Source organism: Parambassis ranga, chromosome 6 (assembly GCF_900634625.1).
Source record: "Parambassis ranga chromosome 6, fParRan2.1, whole genome shotgun sequence".
NCBI classification, from domain to species: Eukaryota; Metazoa; Chordata; class Actinopteri; family Ambassidae; genus Parambassis; species Parambassis ranga.
This window is the reverse complement of record NC_041027.1, coordinates 14,682,283-14,698,553: the sequence shown is the minus strand read 5'-3', so window position 1 is coordinate 14,698,553 and position 16,271 is coordinate 14,682,283. Positions and strand designations below refer to the sequence as shown.

At 48.5% G+C, this 16,271-nt stretch overlaps 1 pseudogene; it reads left to right on the top strand.

The window, feature by feature from the left end:
- The first annotated feature begins 1,341 nt into the window (after positions 1-1,341).
- LOC114437860 (neoverrucotoxin subunit alpha-like) overlaps positions 1,342-16,271 on the top strand; it is a 28,637-nt pseudogene continuing 13,707 nt past the window's right edge.

Below are 16,271 nucleotides of genomic sequence, written 5' to 3'. Positions count from 1 at the left end.
CAGGACGAGGACCGGACTGTTTACCCAACGTCGGCGGGGTTAACTCGCTGCTCGGCTAACAACAGCGCTTGTGTGTTGTCTGTGCTTCAACGTGCACTCAGAGTTACAGCAGTCCACGGTGTTGGCGCATGGTGAAACTATAACCAGAGTTTTCATGCTGTGTGTGTGTGTGTGTCGTGTAATATTTTGTCCTGGATGGTTTTGGGGGGTGGTGGGTGTGGGGGTGGGGTCGTAGAAGAAGATGAGGGCGATGACGTTTGAATACAGCCACCAAAAAAACAGCAGCCCCCAGTGTAGCAGGAGTGGAACATGTGAAACAAACAGACAGGTCTTCAGGTTTTTCTGACGTTTCTCTGGAAGCCGTCCACTTGAACACGGAGCGAGGACAGCACTGACCAGCACGAGGTGTCTTAACCACGGACTCTTCTTCCTCACTGCGCCTCCCCGAGAGGCTGCAGTACAGCACAACGTCACACAGGGCCTCACCTTCATAATAAACTCTGTATTCTAAGTACTAATCGATATAGACGAGATGCGTTATGGTCACATTCATATATTCTCCATATGATAGGATTTATAGTCACTCTTTTTCTAAACGCACTTCAGCACATTTTCCTTCTTTTTGTGAACATTTGTTACGGCTGTAGGACCCTCCATCGCCCGCTCTTTTCCACTCTTTTATATTCCCCTCATCGTCCCTCTTACCCCCCCCCCCCCCCCCCTCGCTCTAACTGTTTAATGATCAAATTTAAATGAGGTAATTGAAAGCTATTCTAGTATCTATATTACCTGGCTCCCTCACCCTGTAATTAATCACTTAGACCAATTAAAGAGCCTTTTTGGATGAACATGCGTGTGCGCCTCTCCTTTGTCCGCTCCACGACTTGTTGCTAGAGAACAGCTGCTGTTTCAGGTGCTGTTTTAATGCAGACACGCAGCCTGCAAAGAGAAAAATAATAAAAAAAAATAGAAAATTTGAAAAACATTGTACATGATTAGGCGGCACGTTGTTTTTTTGAAATGTTTACATTTGGAATTTTTAATGGAAGTTGTGTGTTTGTGTTCTCTGGTTGATTTGAACCTGCTTTCTTTTACATTTCTTCCTCTCTTCATGTGGAAATATGTGTTTCTTTGTCATTTTTAAAATTAAATTTGTGCCTTTTTCATGTTAAATTTAATTTTTGCTGAAGTTTCTTTGAGTTTTTGGTCATGTTTTAATGCTCGCTGACCTCTGCCTGCAGTTTCTGTAACGTTTTATTTTCACGCTGAGAAAGAAGAGGAAGACAGAGCAGATGAAGATCTGGTCTCCGATCAAAGCCCCTCCTGCTCTGATCTTGTCGGATGGAGGTCGGCCACATCGGCCGCTGCAGCATCCTGGAGGAATTTCCTTTCTGCTGCGTTCGGGGTCACGTGTCGGCTGCTGACCGACGCAGATACGCTGCAGAGACGGGAGAAAGCTGCGGCGTGAGAGGTGTGCTGAACCTGCCCGAGCCTAAAACTACAACACCCAACCGACGGACGCTCAAGGTGACCTGTTGCCATGGCAATTAGTTTCTCTGCATGCTGTTACCGTGACGAGATTCAAGGCTCCGTTCAGGAGGCTCGATGACTAATGTTAGAGAGTCCCAACATTGAGCACTTTGATTTTTCCATTAATCTCTGAAGCACTGCCTCTGATTGGACCCTAACATTGATTTAATCCTCGCTCGCCGTGTTTTTTGGAGGTAATTGGACTTCTTTTCATGATGACGAGCAGAAAGGGGCTCAGCATGTCTCTGAAATTATGTAATTAAAACACACCAACATCAAACCTGCAGGTGGAGGCGGACTGGATCTCTATACAAACATGAATGTAGAAAAAGCTATTGGGCTAAATGACTCATCCCTTTATTAAAGAAACAAAAAAAATTTTCAGAATCGAACCAAAATAGAAAAAGTTACTCCAGCAGATCCATATTTTCATTTATTTGAGAATTGAGAATTTATTTCTTGTAAATGTGTAACTTAGTATTGAGCTTGGTTTTTTTTACCAATAAGAAAATCATTAAATCATTAAAATGATGAATTTTTGTTTTTGGTCGATGTTTTAATGAAAAGGAGCAGAGCAGTGAAGGAGACGTTGGACCTGCAGGCTGTGATGTTCAGTGTTGTTATGCTAATAATAAACAGAAAGCTGCTGACATTCATAATGTGTACATTTCACACCTCCATCGCCCCGCGATCATCTGGAGGAGCGTCTCCGCTGCACTGTGACAGGAAGTCTGTCAGACCACGACGGCCAGCTGGGACTCGGCTCTATTAACCGTTTGCTGTCGGTGTTTGATGCAGTTTATTTTAAAGCTACAAAGCAGAACGTTTGTCTCCCCCTTCAGGTAGTGAGATGCATTACACAGATGCTTGGGTTTAGCCATCGTTTGCTGTCTGTTTTCTTTATTCAGGGATTTTTCTGGGATCTTTCTGGTGCTGACGGTTCATCTTGCACCAACAAAAACGAACACATCATGTTCATGACATAAATAAGCAGACAGGTATTAGCCTTTAGCTTTAGCTGCCTGAGGACACTGGCAGAATGACTGCAGGCTCTTGGTATTGTTGCCCTGTTGCATCAGGTCTGAAGTGGACTAGTGTGTGTGTGTGTGTGTGTGTGTGTGTGTGTGTGTGTGTGATGGAGGAGGAGGGGCGACTCGCAGAGACGGGGGACCAATTAGCCGCGTTAGCAGCGCGGCGATTGAACACTGGAGGACTCGGGCGTCAGTGAGGACCACCTCTGGAGTTAAAACATTATTCATGTGTTCATCGTGCTCCAGCGGGGATGTTCGGCTCTCTCTTCTGATCTCTGCTTGTTTTTGAACTCTCTGTAAATGAGACAAGGACCCGGCCCGGTGGCCCGGGCTCGTTTTAAAAGATGCTGTGTAGATATGTGTAAACAACAACCATGGAGGGCCGCCGTCCGGTCTCACACCTCCCGCCTGCCAGTAAATTGCTTCATGTATCGCAGGTCCAGATGCTCCGAGTCACCTTGAGACAAAAGACCTGCCTGCCCTCACTGATAGAGAGAGGAGACGAGTGGAGGAGGAGGAGGAGGAGGAAGAGGAGGAGGAGGAGGAATCATTACTACATGCAGCACTGTGATGTAACGACAGCCGCTCTGGTTAGTTTGACATCAACGAAACTATCAAAGCAGTTCTGAGTGTGACAGCTGCCTGTGCAGCTTCATTGTGTTACAGTTACACTCAGAGAGTGTGTGTGTGTGTGTGTGTGTTTGCAGCTCCTCGTATCTCAGGCGAGACGATTGGATCTGCCAGCCAGCAGGAACGTTAATTACTTCAGCAGCAATCTTCAGGCTCACTTCCCAAAATCACTCCCATCTCCGAGCTGGGCCGAAGACCAGACACACACACACACACACACCTCTACAAACCAGACACACACAAACAGCGGCCACAATCACAGGTAATAAATGCTTCAATGCGAGTTGAGAGTGTTTGTCAGACAACTTTAAACACAATGAGTTTAATGCAGTCGACTCTTATTTGACTGCAGCTGTAACACAGACAGCAGACAACAGTCCTTGAACGCATCATGACCAAAACATCCAACCATTCACCAAAAAAACAAGCATTTCCACAAACAAGAGTCTGTATTTATTTAAAGATGACGCTTATCTCTGCTGTTTAACTTAAAGCTCTCACATTTCTGGAGCCTCAGGTGGCCGCTCATGGAACTGCAGCTTCCATGTTATTTTGACCCAAAGCTGCTGCACACACATGGTGTTTGTCTGAGAGGCGATGATGTTCAGCAGCACAGCCTGATGGAGAAACAAATAAAGCTCTCCGGCCTGGAGAAATGATGAGGTGATTCACCTCGTGAGGCCACAGCTCCTCATGGAGCAGCCTGATTTTTCATCCCCTGCAAACTGTCACCGGTCTCTATTAGACCCCAGGCTCCAATCCTGAGGCACACCAGCTACTCAATGAGTTTTTTGGGGAGCAATTTTGGTGTGGCACATCCAACAGCCTATACATCATCAGACAGGGCGCGCCGCGGCGCTCCTCCGCCTCGTCTGAGGGATAAATCAGCTCCGTGGGCTTCTGCGGGTCGGCGGATGAGAGCAGCCGCTGTGATTAGCCGGCGTCGCGCCGCTGACGTCCTGTGAACAACACTATAAAGTCGCCTCTCCGCCCGTCCTTCCAAGGTGACAGCTCCTGGGGCGCTCTGGCAACAATTACTTCAGCAAATTAACAAAACCTCGCCATGAGCTGGCAACAGAGCACACACACTCTCACACACGCTGCAGGCTACAGAAGCCAAAACCAGAGCCCTCTAATTAACCAGTCCCACCCTCCTGACCCAGCAGCCAGGAGCAGCCTTATTATCAGCTTCATCTCCTCCTCAGCTGCTGGAGGAGAAGCTGAGGAGGAGGAGAGGCGTTTAAACTGTTTGAAGAGACGAGGAGCTCTGATAAACAAGCAGCAGGAGGCCGAGCTTCAGGTGAGAATGACCTGCTGAATGAAGGCTTCACCCAGTGACCCCTCTGTGAGCTGACATGTGACCCCTCTGTGAGCTCGCCGCTCTACACCGTGCTACGTTTAACCTGCTGAAAACACACCAACACACAAACTCATGAAAACACAACAACATGCTGCCTCCTCCAGCAGTTTGCACGCCGGAGGAAATCAGCGAGGAGGAGGTGACCATCAGAAATCTGGAACAATGATTCCAGCCCAGTGGCTACAGGGACGCGCTGACCTTCATCACTTCCTTGTCCCTGATAAATGGCAGGGGACATGAACGCACCGTCAGACCGAACTCCACTAAAGCATCAGAACAGCAGCCTCCAGGTCTGACGTGGATCAGAGCAGCAGGACTCCTCCATCTGATCTGTAAATGTTCCACCAGCAGACGTTCTGAACGCGACCTTCCACTTATGTGTGTCAGTTTAACCCTGTGTTTACCTGCTTAAACTCAAAGATCCGAAGCAGGAGCCCCATCCATCGTCACACACAATTTAACTTGAGAGGAAATATGAGGGAAACATGACATGCAGGAGGAGAAGAAGCAGCAGGAGTCCACCAGGAAATACATTTCACATCCCGGAGTGAACTGCTGCTGGTAAATGAACAGGGAGCAGAGAACCAGACAGGGACTCTGACAGGAGGAAGGCCAGTCCAGCCTGGTTAGGGTTTAATCCTTCTCCCTGTCCACCGTCTCCTCCTGCACTCACAGGCTCCTGCTCTCCATATATCCACTCATTTACACCACACTCCCCGAGTCACCAGGCCCATCGGACCTGTCAGCGCAGGGAGAGAGTCCATCAGACTGGACACGTAATGAGGAGGAGGAGGAGGAAGACAAGGAGGTTCTCCCTGAATCCCTGACAGGTGAACATGCAGTCGGCCTAACAGAGGAACACTGTTCTCTGTGTGTGTGTGTGTGTGTGTGTGTGCAGTCCCATCAGTCATGCTTCATTACATTCTTTGTGTGCTTTTGAGTGCCTGAATTAGCATCGCTAACAGAGCCTAGCCTGGACTCCATTCATCTTCACCACCTCCTGCCATTGATCGCTAACCTGACACAACAACAGCATGAGAAGAGCGACAGTGAGACGAAGAGGAGGAGGAGGAGGAGGAGGATGGAGAGAGGGCAACGCAAAAAAAGAAACAATAAACAGCCAACGAGCAGGTTTTCAGAGGAAGAATAACGAATCACTGCTGAAGATTAAAACTCAGCACGCATCAACACGCAGCCCTGCTCCTCTTCCTCTGCTTATTTATGCATGCTGATTTCATTTGTGATGCTCATCTCTGTGTTTATGTATTCATCTCTTACAAACACACGCACAGTCAGGGAGTAATTGCAGCTCAGCATTTAATACTCTTTAATTCACCATAATTCCATTAAGCCCTGCTGACACGTCTGTGTCTGCTTCATCCACACGGCCCTCGTGAACGTCCTTATTCACTCGTCTATCCACATGCTGCTCTGTGGACGTTTGTTTGGGAAGTCTGGCGGCTTGTTTTTAGGACAGAAAGTGGAGGATATACAGCCACCTCTGACTCCGCCCATCTTTGGGTCTATGTGGATAGACTCCAGCCCTCAAGTGGCCACTGGAGGAACTGCAGCTGTGGCTTTTTGTCTTGCCTGTTCCCCTAGCACTACACATTCTTTCTCACTTATTAGCACCTACATGGACTCACTAGTCCACCTAGTGGTATCGCAGGAGGTCAAGGACTGTGGCTAGCAGGTTAGCATGCTAACTTCAGTGAGCCTGTTAAAGTCTCATCCACTCACAGAGGAAGCTCATCATGGCTGCACGTGTTGTGTGTGCGGCAGGGCGGTGTGTGTGTGTGTGTGAGTGTGCGGCAGGGCGGTGTGTTTGTGTGTGTGAGTGTGCGGCAGGGCGGGGTGTGTGTGTGTGTGTGTGAGTGTGCGGCAGGGCGGGGTGTGTGTGTGTGTGAGTGTGCGGCAGGGTGGGGTGTGTGTGTGTGTGTCTGAGACACTGCAGGTAATGAATATCTCTGTGAGGTTTGTAGACCGTCAGCGTCACTTCCAAACCCACTTAAATGTCTTCACGCTCTACATCCCAGCCCATCTCTGGTGCCCCGCAACCCGACGACAAACGGACAAAATAAAAATGAGTCTGTGCAATAGCTGGAAAATGAAAGTCAAACTTAACTCAGCCCACGGGAGGTTTCCCCCCGACACACCTGGACCTTATTCTTTCAGTGTGTGTGTGTGTGTGTGTGTGTGGCTTTTTTGGGGTAATTCTGACAGAGTGGAGTGAAGTGGGGACAGTCGGTCTAATTGCTGTCCCCGTTTGATTTTCACAGCAGATGTAAAGCCGGTTCCGTCTTAATTGTCGGGCTGAGGTTAGTAATTGGGGTGAGGGTGAGGCCGGCCCTCCAAGGACGCCATTAAAGTCGATACCTTAAGAGTAACGCTGCACCTACACGTGTGTGTGTCCGTCATGATAAATCCTGCAGAGTTTAACTTTCAGGCTGATGTGTTTTTATGTGACTTCAGCAGCTTTAATTAGAGAAGCAAAAAACAAATTTACCAAGAAAACACAAGCAGCTCTGTCATAACAAGGACTGCCACTAGAGGGAGCCGTCACAATTACAGTTATCAATTCTTTTTAATTTATATTTCTTCAGGCAGACACAGTCATTAGCATCTTGAGGCTAGCATTAGCCAATCATTAACCCTCACAGTGAGCAGTACACTGACACTTCTGGCTGCCATCTTGTTTTTTAGGCAAACTTTAATATGAACTCAACTAGCATTAGCTCAGCTGTCAAAAAAAGCAGCATATGGGAGCTAGCGTTAGCTTTTATGTAGCCTACTGGTCAGGTGTCACCATCATTAGTCCACAATGTACTGCAGAGAAGCTAGCCGTAACTCATCCTCCCCTGGTAGTACTTAACATGTAATTAACATGTAATTAACATATAATTAGCATATATATTCCTTGCTGAAGACCATAACTGATTTTCTTCCTCTACCTCACATGAGCTTCATTTCATTGGACCCAGTCAAACAGTTTAAACAGTTTAATATGTCGTCTCTGATTTTCTTCTGATCAAGCAGATCTATAAACAGAGAGAAACAGCTCTGCCTAATTGCCTCTAAAAATAATCGGCCCTTTGAAACGGCGTGACCCTGAAACCTGGCGCTTTAAACACGCTGTCGTCTCCCCGCTGACTGACATGAAATACCTTCTTCCTGGTGGAGTTAGCACCCTGAAGAGCCGTGTGCGGAGCAGTCACAGGGTCTGACAGCAGCTCTCGGATCCTTCGAGTAGCCTTTTCATCTCCAGTCCAGTCTGCAAACGTAAAAAAAAAAAAAAAATGTGAAGGAGAAGAGAAGGAGGCAATTAATGTTTCACCTGCAGGAGGCTCGGATCAGAGCGGGCCGTTAGCAGAATGTAACGCCGTCTGAACACGTGTGATAATAATGCCTAATAATAATAATACTGCTCTCATCTGTCTAGAAATGAACAGCGTCTGCTACAGCTCGCTCATCTTCGTTTCCCCTGCGGGCCGCGAGCAGACAGAGTGGTAATGGAAACCTCAGTCCTCCGTCTTCCTCTTCTCCTTCTTCACTTCGCTTGGAGGGAAGAGGTTAATGAGGAAGAGGAAGAGGAAGAGTTGGCGCTGATATAAATTGAGTCACCTTCAGTGTTGGTCACGCCGTCACTGAGTCAAAAGGACAAACAGGCCGTGGAGAGTTCGCTTCTGAGCAGTTAAACGTGGTGAAAATGATGTGACAACAGTTTTGTTGTCATTTGTCCAGAGTGGTTATCAGACCGGAAACTGCACCTGCTGAACATGGCTGCCGTGGAGGTGACAGATGTGGTAACCATGACAGCCAAGGTTCACGATCGCCTGGCTGTTAGCTGGGTTTCTGATGTTCCAGCCTGTGTGTGTGTAAAGCATTTGATTTTCTATTTTAAATAACTTGCAGCTAGCTTAGCTTTAGACTCTGACTCAGAGCTTCATCTAAAACATCCACCTCGCCGAGAGGGAGATGTTTGCGGTGTGGCTAGTCGGCCATTTTGGGTGCCATGTCTGTCCGAACTTTTCCTGTCCTGTAAAAGATAACATTAGCATGTGTTGAGCTCACTAGCAGAACCTTTCTCTGATTTTACAGAGCGCCACTTTAACATGAAGTCTTGCTCTCTGGTTGGCTCACCGGACCATCTAGTGGTTCAGAGTGGTATTGCACGCAGCTGTACCTCTGCTATGAGTTAGCAGAAATGATAAGAAGTGAGCTGAATATCTTTTTCACACCATTCACGGCTGAAACACCCCGAAGTCAGCGCTGAGATATTCGGCTGAGGGAAATGAGGTCAGACAGGATGGATGTAACCTTGAAAAACGATTATACAGTAACGCTGTTTGAATGTGAGACGTTAGCTCCCTGCTAACCTCTATAACATTCACGTGTGATAATGCTGCTGGACTGTGCAGAGGCATGATGATCTGACAGGTCAGAGCGGGCACAGACAGCCGACCTTGGCAGCTTTATTGAATTAAAGTTTCATTACAGAGAAAGACTCGGGCCTCCTCTTTTCCTGCTCTGGATGCTAGCAGCAGCTCCACTAAAGCTGGTGTCTCTGTTGCAGTAGAGGAGGTGTTAGCACTGCTGGCTGTTAAAGAAACGATCACACAAATCAATCAGTGTGGAACAAACAGCAATTATCACTCATCTCCATCGCCTGCCAGGTTTTAAGGCGCAGCTTCTCTCCCAAAACTCATTCATGTCCACAAATGTGTTTATAACTAAGTGAAAAACAGAAACAAAAACACAGAATATTAAAAAATCAGGAGCTAACAGAGGCTAAAGCTTCAGCTCTGAGCAGAGAACACAGCCACAGACAGGGTGCTGAGGCTCCACAGAGGGTCAGACATTTCTGTAATGTGTGGATGCAGCCACACAGCACGCCACAGGGACTGCAGCTACATTTACAGGAGAAGAAGAAGTTCAGCCAGATCACGAGGCGGTCACAGGATGTAAGAGAGGAAGAGGAGCAGATGAAGTCAGTGTTTACTACAGCTTCATGGCTACGACACGATAAAAACACAAACACAGACTCCACATCATCACCCTGAGGCAGAATCCTTGTTAACAGTGACACCTGTGGCGGTGAAGGGAACTGCAGCCTGCATCGATCCTCATCTCCGACATCACAAATTAGCTACACTGTATGGATGCGGTGTTTGTAAAGTTAGCTTTAAAAAGTGGCTAAATTTAGAGGAATTAGGAATGATTCATGCATTCAGACCCTGATGATCACATCCTCACATGCTGTATGCTGTTACATACAGCTGTGATGGTCGGACCACTCAGAGTGCACAGGTGTGTTTGTTAGCTTAGCATTTTTTCCTTCTTGACATGTTCAGAACTACTACTGCACACCTGAGACCAAACACAATGCTAAAAGACCATAAATCAGCTTCTTGTTTTGAGGAGGAAGAGCAGATGTGACAGGCTGACACACACACACACACACACACACACACACACACACACACACACACACACACACACACAGTCAAATAACACCATCAACACCACACACCCAGAGACAGCTGAGCTGCAGAGCGCGGCTTTTATCTCTGGCAGGTCTGATTTCTTCAGAGCACTCTCAGCCAAAGCATTCCCACCGCCGCCGCCAAACACTACGACTCTGATCACAACATCATCACTGTGGCTTCGAGGTGAGAGCTTATCAACGCTTCTTACGCTCACATCAGCTGGGACATGAGATACCAAAGTGTACACAGAGACAGAAGTCGAACAGGAAACACTGTCATTGTGAGGGCGGCGCTGAATTCATGGTTCACCTTTTCCTTTCCTTTGCCCGACTGGATCAGACTCCACAGAACACCCCCACACTCACACCTTCATGGATCTAACTCGGGCGGTTGTTGAGTTTCCTGCTCTGACAATAACCTGCTTTATTTCCTCTGTTAACTGACGGAGCACACACTGACTCAGTCCTGAGGCATGACTGGAGGACACACACACACACACACACACACACACACACACACACACACCAGGCCCTCCCCACAGCGGCCCTGTGCAGGCCGATGGAGCGTCAGCCCTGGGTGCTGGGAGCAGGTGCAGCGGGCGACAGATGAGGAGGACCGTGTCCCCCCCCCGCCGTCTGAATAAAACATCCATCCTCATCTCAAACTTTCTCAACATCCCACAAAAAACAGGGAAACTCACACATCGACACAAAGTGTGCTACAAAAATGACACGTGTGGATTATGGCGCTGCTCGCGGCTCAGATTATGGCCCACACACGTTGTGCAGGCTACGTGCCAGATCAGATGTACAGATTATGGTTCAGACAGACGGGAACCCAGAGGGAGAGGGGGTCTCCCATGAACAGCATCCCTCCCCCCCACCAACCTGTCCTGGTGACCTCCAACCTGCAGCCCACCACCACGGGGGCATCTGAGTGGGTGAAGCAGATGGAGGACAGTTAGAGACATTTATTCTGACATGTTTAAGCTGAATAATCTGACGTTGTGCACTGTGAGGAGGTTTCCTGTTATTCCACAAGCTGTCAGCTCATTCCCAGGGATCACTCATTTCTGATAGTGCTGATTTCTGGCACCAGAGCTGTGAATATGTTGACATTTGTCTGTGAGACTCAGGAGATCACACACCCATAAACCTCCATCCTGTCAGGCTCACAGCTACGCCTGCGCCATCCATGGTTCGAACCCACCAACAAGCATGTTTTGGATCTATTTGCACATATTGTACTCACAGAGAAGGCTAAATATGTCCGCTGACTGACTGCATCGACCAACATGTGGCGACATCGTTATTGTTTTGAGGCATGTTTGCAGTGTGATGATGGGACAGATCTTCTGTTGACATGCTAACGGGTACATGCTAGCTTTCACAGATCTTCAGGTTACCCTGAAGTCAGAGTGACCTTTGACCCACCAAAGTCTGATCAGATCCTTGATTCCCAGCAGGTATTGTTGGGACTAGTTTCTTCTGGGGACCATGAACGTGTTGTCCCACATGTCATCTGTCCAACAGCTGTAAGACTTCCCGTCCCCTGAGCCACGTCTCCAACATGGCTTCACATTACATAGCTCTCTCCATCAGAGCCTCCTCGCTCCCCACTGAGACATCGTCCTCCCCTCATGTCTGTCACACACAAACAAGGAATCCTTCAGCAGCTGCTGAGTGTGGAGCAACATCCCGAGAGGTCAGGATGGACTCGGTAAATCTGTCCACCCCGCTGTCCCCACAGGAGGACCGGCCGCGCAGACGGGGACGCAGCCCATCTCTCCGGCTCGCTCTCCTTAGCGATAAATGTCAACTTCAAGAGCAGACATCATATCCAGCATTCCCCAGTGACAGAGCTAACATGCTAACACACACACAGGTTTATGTTTGAGGACAGCTGAAAAACAGCAGAAATCATTTCAAAGGACAAACAATAAAACAGTAAAATATCGTCTCATTGACCTGCTTTCCTCTCAGTGTACACACACACACACACACACACACACACTGAGATATTGCCTCCACATAACACATAAGGTCGCAGTGACCTGGAGCCACAGCACAGGTTCTGTGATCAGCTCTCAAAGGAAAAGACGTTCGACCACAAAAACACAAACTGCAGTCAAGGAGGCCCCTCTGAGTGTGCCTGTGGTCCCGCTCAGGACTCACTTTAAAGCACAGACCTAGACTGAAAGGCTCTCAGAGCGTCGGCTCTGACTGCAGTCTGTCATTTCTACCTCTGAGAGCAGGACTCAGAGTCAGACACTTGTGCTGTCAGTGCAGTCTGTCAACAGAAAGACCAGCTGTCTGTGTATCAACAGGAGCATCCGCACACAGATGAGCGCCAGCGTCCTGATGGGTGACGTCTACTTTGGGCTGATGACTGAGAACTTATCCTGATGTTCATGTTAAACTTCAAGTGGCCACCTGAGGACTAAACCTCACATGTTTACAGCTGGGTAGACCTTCAAAAATGAACGGAGGTTAGCATGCTAGCCTGTCAGCTCTGCAACACCACTAGTCCTTACTCAACCCAACAATAGAGGATGAGGCAGCAGAAAAAGCAAAGCTGCAGTACCCTGAGTGTCCACCTGAGGCTGGCTCTAACGGCGGGTCCATTCTCCAGGGACCTCCTCTTCTGCCTAAATTTGCTGGGCACCACCAGAAGGATGAGGATGATGATGATGATGGAAGCGTCCACGTTGACCTTCAACACCGCTGGACAGAGTGACATCACGGAAAGTTCGTCCATCTTTATTTTTAGCGGTTTGCTTATTTGATCTGTGGCGACCTTTGTGGTTTCAGGTTGTTAAAATGAACCGGGAAGGTGCTTCAGAGGTCAGCCTTCCAGGAGGAGTAATGATTTTGTTCTTCTTGGTATTCATGGAAGATGTGACATCAAATATTTAAACCTGCATTATTGGGTTTTCAGCAGGAGGACATGAAAACAACCCGACAGGCCTGATCACATCAGAGCTGAGTCAGGTAGGAGGGTGAGAGGTGAGGCAGCTGTGCTGGATGCTCACCTCACAGCTACAGTTTGTCCATCATAACGTGTTTACATAATCCACTTTGACAGGGAGACCAAAAAACTTCATGAAAACTCTGTGAAACTGCTGCGTGTGTGGACCGTAGTTTGTAAAAGTTGGAGGACGGTGGAAAAGTTGAACAACAGAGCGGGAGGAGGCGGACAGCCAACCACAGAGGGCCGAGGACGGAACCCTGAGGAACACCAGGTGGTCTCCAGGCTGCAGGTAACCATCATGGCGTCCTGTGATGACGAGGCTTCGACCCCTCGGGTAACACCACGGGGTGTTTACAGCCTTTGAAGTTTGACGGGACCTCTGAGTGCTGAGCGCTGCTTCCCTCTGGAGCCACACCCTGCAGCTGGAGCTCAGCCCCGGCAGCGCGGCCGCCACACCCCCCCAGGACAACAACACTGTCTGTGCATTAATATTACACAGCGGACATATGCTGAGGACTGCATGCACGCAGGAGAACGGTGATATTAATAATAAAGTGCAGTTGTTTGGAGGTTGGCCTCAGGTGAACCCGTCTTTAAGCTTTTTATCAGCGTTGTTATTATTTCTGACTGAATGTGAGCTGCAGTCTGATTTTTTAATAAACTGCATAAAAACTTCATCAATAATTGAAAATTCTGCACAATCTCTGAAATGAATCCCGACAGACGACAACACAAAACAGCATTTTATCCCCCAACATTTATATCTATGAAGCATGTTTACGTCAAGCTGCGAGCAGGAAAATGTGTCTGAGTCGATCTAATGAGCGAACGACAGATATGAATCACGTCTGTCATGGCAGGTATTACTGTTCTGCGCCTCGGGCCGGCCGCCCTGATTGATAACTCGGATGATTACACTTAGCCAAGGGGAGATGGAGGAAGAGCAGGTGAAGAGAGAGGAAGGAGCGTGATGACGCTAATGATAATTACTGAATCACTAATTCCTGAAACTTCTGCAGAGCAGAGTCGTCCTTCAACCGCCTCAGAGGATCAACGCAAAATAAAGGTATGGATCCAGCACTTACAGCTTAGCATCACATATACTGTCCTCACACACGAACACACAAACCTTACAACAATGGCTAATGCAGTGCAGCTAACAATGGCTAATGCAGTGCAGCTAACAATGGCTAATGCAGTGCAGCTAAGTTACAGCTAGCTGGCTAGCCTGAATGCTGTGAGTGGATAACAACTAGCTACATTAGTTAGCTATCCTAATAAATATCTTTATTAGCAATACACCGCACTGCAGCAATGCTACCGCTAGCTGGTTTAGCTTAGCTTGCTTGCCTGGTAATGTTATCACTAACTACCAGACCAGATTAGCCTGAAAGCTAGCAAGCGGTGTTCCATTCAGTGTTTTTTGTAGTGTTATGCTAGCAAACAAGCTAAGTTTAGCTGTTGAGCTGCAACAAGTATTGCTAACGTTCCATCAAACTTGAATGTTTACAATATTATCAATATTAATGTGAGCAACAGGACTGCAGTTCACTCAATGGCCATAGGTGTCACTGTTAACGAACGGTTTCTGCTGAAACAAATGTTTTCTGAAGCTCCTCACAGCAAACATCATTAGCAGCGCGACAAATGGCCTGACTTTGTGCTGCGTCACTGCGGCGGCTCCTACCGACAGCGCGTCCCTTCAGCAGGTTGCTGATCAGCGGTCAGAGGCCTGGCGCTCCCTGCAGCAGACCTCACAGTCCTGCTGCAGCGGCGTGGTGTGTAACACCTGAGCGCCGCTCACCGGCCCGTGAACACGGACCAGTGTTTGTTTGTGTTCTGTGTGTCTGAGCCTCTTACTATGTGTTTATGTTGCGAGGATGACTCAGCGCTGTCATAATTGGCTCCAATTAGCCGGCACGCTAACAGCTTATTCTCAGGGAAGGTGTCAGCGACCTGTACGACCTTTGACCTCTGCCTTAATCTGTGATGCAGGAGTCAAACTGAGAGCCATGCTAATCCACACAGAACGACTTAACACAAAAATAATTCAAGATTTTAGTATAAGTAGTATAAATAGATCAGAGTGTGTTTTATTTTTAACTGAGAGCAGACAGCTCTCATCTGTTTGGAGCGGGAGGAGGAGGAGGAGGAGGAAGAGGAGGAAGAGGAGGAGGAAGAGAAGGAGGAGGAGGGGGAGGAGGAGGGGGAGGAAGAGGAGGAGGAAGAGGAGGAGGAGGGGGAGGAAGAAGAGAAGGAGAAGGAAGAGAAGGAGGAGGAAGAGGAGGAGGTGGAGGAAGAGGAAGAAGAGAAGGAAGAGAAGGAGGAGGAAGAGGAAGGGGGGAAGGAGGAGGAGGAAGAGGAAGAAGAGAAGGAAGCGAAGGAGGAGGAAGAGGAAGGGGGGAAGGAGGAGGAGGAAGAGGAAGAGGAGGAGGAAGAGGAAGAAGAGAAGGAAGAGAAGGAAAAGGAGAAAGAGGAGGAGGAGGAGGAAGAAGAAGGAGAAGAGGAGGAAGAGGAGGAGGAGGTGGAAGAAGAGGAAGAGAAGGAAAAGGAGAAAGAGGAGGAAGAAGAAGAGGAAGAGGAAGAGGAAGAGGAGGAAGAGGAGGAGGAGGAGGAGGTGGAAGAAGAAGAGGAAGAGGAGGCTTCACTCTGAAAGAGGCCATGTGGAAATTAGAATGGGAGACAGCGGAGGGGGGAGAAATAACTGGGTGAAGGCAGAGAGGGTGACGGAGGCTTATTAAAGGGAGGAGGAGAGGTGAGGCGTGTTTGTGCCAGAGTGCCTCCGATCAGTCCCTCTGTTTTGGCTGGCAGATGGGTCCTGTCGTGGCGCCGCCTGAAGGATGGCGAGCCACGCCGACGCTTTTGGCGTGTGCACACACACACTCGCGCACACACACACACACAGACACACACAGACACACACACGCACACAGACACACACAACCACACAGCTCTCTTGCAATTTCACTTCCTTTTCTTGCCAGCATGGCCGCAGCACTGACAGATTGAGAGCAAACAGGCAGGCGGGCAATCAGCTCAGACACCTGAGAGCGCCCTGAGGACGGCGGAGGGGACGGCGGACGGGGCCGCTGGCGACGCCGCAAAACACCAATTAGGTCCTCCGAAAAAAAAGCTCCATTAGAAGACCAATTAAAGAGCCATTACTGAGTAATGAGACGAGCAGTACCTGTTAGGACTGAACCAACAGAGACACCGCACACCTGAGCGGCCGAGGCGGTGCTGATGGTGCACAGTGACATCACC